The following is a 5,876-nucleotide window of genomic DNA, read 5'->3' on the forward strand; positions in this document are numbered from 1 at the left end:
CACCAAGGCAATATAAGAAGAGAAGAGCAGACAGACTCCTTTTTGACGAGTACAACGTAGTGGTGAAGCCATGGAAACAAGGACTGAACAAGTCTCTTGGATCTCGGCCACAAGAGGTCATAGATGAGCTTAGAGAAAGGAGCGTCGGTAGAGAGTGAGGGCCCCCGAAGCCAGGTTTAAAGAAGGAAGGGAGATGGCCTTGGGTCATCATTCAAGAAGCGGAGAAAAGGACCACAGTGATGAGTGCTAATTTTCTGCATTATATTTCCTCTATTATNGCGGAGAAAAGGAAAAAGAGGAAAAAGGGAGGCAGGAAGAAAGGAGGCAGCTTTGAAGAGGGTGGGAGGAGGGCCAGTTCCCAACTGGGAGGCAGAGGAAGGACCACCAGAGGCAGAAGGTTAGCCAGGAAGCCGCTGACTCTCTTCCCTGAGTCTGTAGGGGAGCAAGCATGGAGTTGACCTAATAGAGGCGACGAGGACAAATGTTCTTTTGGAGGCTGGCTGTCCCTTCAGCCGCCCTATGTTGTCTCAGGGGCAACAAAGCAGCGAGGAAAAGAGCTTACTCACTGGAGTCAGACTGTCTGGGTTCAGCCGCGAGGCTATTACCTGCGGTGACCTGGGGCAAATTAGTCAGCCCTTCTGTGCCTCAGCTTCCCTATCTGGAAAATGGGGATAACCAAGCTTGCTGTGAAGATTAACTGCCATGATCCGCGTCGCGTACAGCCCTCAGTACAGTGTCTGGCACACAGCAAGCACGTGTTCGTGAAAGGGTAGCAGTTGTTAACAGCCACTTCTCCTGATTCTCTTGTGAACCTCCTGTGGGTCTAACGTTGGCCGGCAAACAGGAGTCCAGTGTCTGCTGCTTCACTACGAGCTTTTCAGGAAGTGCGGTCATAAGAAATGAGAGGTGATTTGGAAGTGGCACAGCGTCCGTCACCAGGGCTTTGTTCCACAATAAATGCTACCAGACATGTAATAAAGGCTTACGAGCATGTCCTCTGTAATCAGCGCCCTCTAGAAAGTTCCCCTCCCCCACTGCTCTTGGCCTTGGCTCTGGCCACACCCGCCACCCCAGAGAGCATTATCAGCTGTCAGTAGGTTCTTTTACAGGGATCTTCCCATGGTTATACGTTTAGAGAGCTGGAGGATGTTTTACAGACACTTCCAAATGTCTCATAGCAACGAGAGGCCATTGAGGAGGGTGGATGGAGCTCTCCTGTGCCACAGAAGTCAGAGCTGGAGTGGATCCAGCTGGCTATGTCACCCCAAGCTTGTGGGTCATTGCAGAATCGTTCACAGAAATTCCCGTTGCATTGGAGTTTGTCCAGGCTAGTGCAATGTGTTCAGGGATCACAGAGCAATCTCTCAAGGGAAAAAAGGAAGGCCTGTTGCTTGGAATGGCTTAGAGCACTTTTGGTAGCCATCCAAGTCAGCTATCACTCATTAAATCTGCCTTCCCTTCCAGCAAAAAGCCAGCTGTATGGAATACCACATATAGAGCTCTAAGAATAGTATAGCACTCCAAGAACATGCTGCACTTGGCCTAAATACAATTGTGCAGGGCTTACCAAGTTTTCTTACTCTCAAAGCTGGGTGAGTTGGAACAAACAAACAAAAAATATTTTCCCCAAGTAGCATGCAGAGAAGAAATGAGAGAGACAGCATAGGAGAGCACGCCGGCATGTTGTTCTCTGACCTGGGCTGCCTTTTCAGGGCAGGGATTGATTCCACAACCACCAGAGGATACCCATAAGCCCTAGGGCAGTGGAAGAGCAGACCCTGCCACCCCACCCCCCACCCCAGCTCATTGACTTTACACCAGCCTGAGCAAGCCCCAGAGTCCCGTAACAGGTGGTAATCTGTCATTTGCTGCAACAGGAATTTGAAACCATCATTCTCCACAATAAATATTTGGTTGATTTACTGGCCTCCTTCCCATAAGCATAGAAAGTGAGGGCAGGTTCCACTCAAAGTTGCAGTTCTGAGCAATGAGGTCTCAGAGTGCACACGGTAAACCACACACCACTATTTGCTGGAAGAAGAAATCCATGTGTGGGTCTATTCATGAAGAATCTGGGAAGATGCTCTTCTTTTTTAAAACATTTTTAAATGTCTTATTTATTTCTGAGAAAGAAAGGCAGCATGAACAGGGGAGGGGCAGAGAGAGAGGGAGACACAGAATCTGAAGTAGGCTCCAGGCTCTGAACTAGCTGTCAGCACAGAGCCCGATGCAGGGCTTGAACCCAGGAACCACGAGATCATGATCTGAGCCGAAGTCAGGCGCTTAACTGACTGAGCCACCCAGGCACCCTGGGAAGATGCTCTTCTTAAGAGGAGTTGACTCTCGTAGGGATTTGAGAGAGCTTTTCTTTCCTACTTTAAAACTTTCTGTACCGTCTGAAGCCTTTTAGTCAGTGTTACCTTTATGATCAGAAAAACAGCAATCTTGGGGCGCCTGGGTGGCTTAGTCGGTTGAGCATCCGACTTTCGCTTGGGTCATGATCTCGCGGTTCGTGGGTTCGAGCCCCGCGTCGGGCTCTGTGCTGACTGCCAGCTCAGAGCCTGGAGCCTGTTTCGGTCTGTGACTCCCTCTCTCTCTGACCCTCCCCTGCTCACGCTGTCTCTCTCTCTCTCTCCTAGAAATAAATAAAACATTAAAAAAAAATTAAAAGAAAAAAGAAAAACAGCAATCTTATTTGGAATTTTTTCCCCTTTTCTCAAGAGGGCACACGTGACCGGATTTCCAACTCCCTGCGCTCTCCTGGGGAGGAGAAGGTACAAGGAGGTGGAGCGGATAGATAGCTGAAGGCCCTCAAATACAAAGGTTATAGGGAGAAGAGGCCTTGACCATTCCTGGGTATTCCTCTCCTGCTCCCTGCCCCCAGACAGCAAACGCTGCAGATCACCACACACCATCGGCCCCTTGGCTAGCTAACCACAGTTCATCTTTTTAGTTCTCCTTGTAGATGTCATTTTTACCAAGAGGCAATCCCTGTCCATCCCATCGTGAGTCCTTCCAAGCCCCCCGCACTGGGATGACCTGTTTACGTTTTGGCCACCCCCACTAGATTTGAGGTCCCTGACGGCAGAGGTGTTTTATTCATCTGTGTAGTCCTTGAACCTTAGGAAAGTGCCCAGACACGATAAACACTTACTGAATAATTATTTGTCTGGGGGCCTTTTTAATAATCGGAACCACTTAAGGAATACAAAAATAAAAAACAGGGCGCCTGGGTGGCTCAGTTGGTTAAGTGTCCAACGCTTGGTTTGGGCTCAGGTCGTGATCTCATTGTTTGTGTGTTTGAGCCCCTTATCAGGCTTCATGCTGACAGCACAGAGCATGCTTGAGATTCTCTCTCTCTCTGCCTCTCCACCACTCACGCTCTGTCTTTCTCTCAAGATAAGTACATAAACTTAAAAAAAAAAAAGATGAAAAAGCAACCCATTTGTTTTCAAGGAACTTATTACGGAGTTGGGGAGACAGATATGTCCAACAATTAACTATAAAACCAAGCACTGGTTTAAGGGTTAAAAGAGTTACAAAGAACCAAATAGGAAGATAAGGAAGGTTTTGGAGTCTTGAACATTTTTCATTCATTGCGTTTTCTGGTTCAGAACCCCCATACTGGAAGGCTAGTATGGGGTATGTGCATGTAGTTATAAGGATCAGGTTCTTAGGGCTTTTATTATTAGAATTTGACTCATGATCTTTCTTCTGTCCTTCTGCCGGCAGTTGCCCTAGGAATACCTGCCATTTAATCTTAATTGATGTTTGTGAAACGCCTTGTCTTCCTCTGCTGAAAGTCTGTTAAGTGTTGAGCATTACAGTGTTACAGTGGTTGTTTTATTACTAAAGCAGTGCCAATGAGGTTACACAACAGCTTGGATCAGGGAGCGAAACAAGGGCGGTGATCCTACTGAAGCTACAGGGGATGGGGATTTGGGATGGTAAAATGTTAATTACCCGAGACGGAATGTGGGCGGGAGTCCAGAGCTGTGCTTCTGGAGATCATTTCAGTCCCAGAGGCTGGGGCTGGCTCTTTGGCATTGGGTCCTAAGCATCCTGCCCTCCCCTGGCTGGAATGTTGGATTCACTTCGCCGAAAGCTGCCACAGAAAAAGAATCTAGTGGCCACCAGCCAGGAGCACACGTCTTACACTGCATCAGGGGCCACTCTGGAAGCTTCCCAGGGGCTGAAGGGCTGTTCCTTTTGCATGTAATAAATTATTCCTAAAGCGATTTATTCTTTATCTCTTTCTAGCTCTTGAGGACTGTCTCTAAAGAGTGAGCTGGGGGTGGATGAGTGAGGGTTGAGGGAGGTGGCTTGGCACACAAAGATATGGAAATATTCATTTATAGAGCTGAAAAAATAAACATAGAGCTGGAGGAGCTTCTGGTCAGGAAACACCAAGATGGTTTCATTTAGGGTGAGGAAGAATGGGTGCCAGAGGATAATGCGGTGGTGGCAATGACAACCTCTCCATAGCATTAGTCTCCCACAATGTCACTTCCAGAAACGGATGGGGGGAACTTGGATTCGGAATGAAATATTTTTAAGATGTGTTGGCTAGTAGGTAAGATTCTGGGCAAAGGGAGAGACACTACAGTAAAAAGAGTGAAGGCTCTGGGGTCAGACGGTCCTAGGACTAATCGCCAGTTCACTAATTACTCTCTCTGGGTGACCTTGGGCAAGTGTCCTAACCTTTTTGGAGCCTTAGTTTTCTACTGTAGAATTTAGACAATGTAGTACTCACACGTTTAACCAGATACTCCATGCAAAGAAATCAGAACAGTAGTTGGCACATAGTACGCACAAAATTAACGACAGTCATTATTATCGTCAACTATGGGACAAAACGACCAGAGTCATCCAAACTCCCAGCCAACAATTAACTGTAGCACAGGGAATCCAAATCTGACTGACGCGCCGATTTGCCCAATAAGGTACCGGGAAAGAACTCTGTGGAGTCAAACCAATAGCACTAGTCCTTGTTGTTGGACGGGCTTTCTGGCTGTTCCACCAATAGCTTGAAGATTTGACTAAGGAGTGACATTCTGACAGTCCAATGACGCACAACCAGCCCACACTCAGCACTTCGAAGGGGATAAATCAAGGAGCCGGCGGGTATAGATTCCGTTATTAGGCAATACTGGATGGAGAGAGGAGCTCAGGGGAAGCAGCGCGAGGGCGAGGCACCAATAAGCTAAAAAAAGAAAAAAGGCGATGGTTGCGCCAAGCGAGCTCGGCCGCCATCATGCTCTAGTTTCCCCTTCGCCTCTCCGGGTCCGCGACCAAGGAAGCGGCCTCTGGGATGCTGAGGGGGTGTGTCCCCGAATGATTGGCGCAGGCAGTTCAGCCAATCCTAGCTCGTCAAACGGGAAGCACTTGACCAATGAGGGGAGACGGCCGCGGCGAGGAATTGGAGGGGCGGAACAGCAGCTTGATGGGCATAAAAGCCAGCCAGTGAGAGCCGGAAGCATCCTCTCTACGGCCAATGGAGTGGGACTCTGGGCGGGCCCCCGAGTGTTTGTGTTGTGGTTTTGGGGGAGGGAGGCGGAGGGGAAAGTTTGTTTATTTTGTTTTTAGTTTCTGGGGTCCCCGTGTTTCTGGGAGGTGAAGCGGGAGGGAGTGACCCCCCGCCCCCCTCAGTCCCCCTACTACGTCGCCTCCATAGCCTGCGGAGAAGCGGGGACCGCGCGCATCGCAGCACATCGCCTCACAGCGGAACGCCGCGCACTCGGAGCCGGCGCGGCTCGGCGGTGAGTGAGGACCGACGGCCACTGCCGCCCTTCCCCTCCCCCGCGCACCGCCCAGTCAGAGCTGGAGGGCCGGGTGGGCGAGGACGCCCGCGGGAGCGCGCGGCGCGGGCCGGCCTG

At 49.7% G+C, this 5,876-nt stretch overlaps 1 protein-coding gene across 5 annotated transcripts in view; it reads left to right on the top strand.

The window, feature by feature from the left end:
• Window positions 1-5,558: 5,558 nt before the first annotated feature.
• The window catches only part of TNRC6B (trinucleotide repeat containing adaptor 6B), a 243,249-nt gene continuing 242,931 nt past the window's right edge, over window positions 5,559-5,876 (top strand). For all 5 annotated transcript variants that reach the window (XM_077757919.1, XM_077757920.1, XM_077757925.1 and 2 more), the window contains exon 1: window positions 5,559-5,759. The gene's annotated coding sequence lies outside the window, so the exon portion shown is untranslated. The remainder of the gene's footprint in view (window positions 5,760-5,876) is intronic.

The sequence above is a fragment of the Crocuta crocuta genome, unplaced genomic scaffold, assembly GCF_008692635.1.
Source record: "Crocuta crocuta isolate KB4526 unplaced genomic scaffold, BGI_CrCroc_1.0 scaffold143, whole genome shotgun sequence".
Classification (NCBI taxonomy): domain Eukaryota; kingdom Metazoa; phylum Chordata; class Mammalia; order Carnivora; family Hyaenidae; genus Crocuta; species Crocuta crocuta.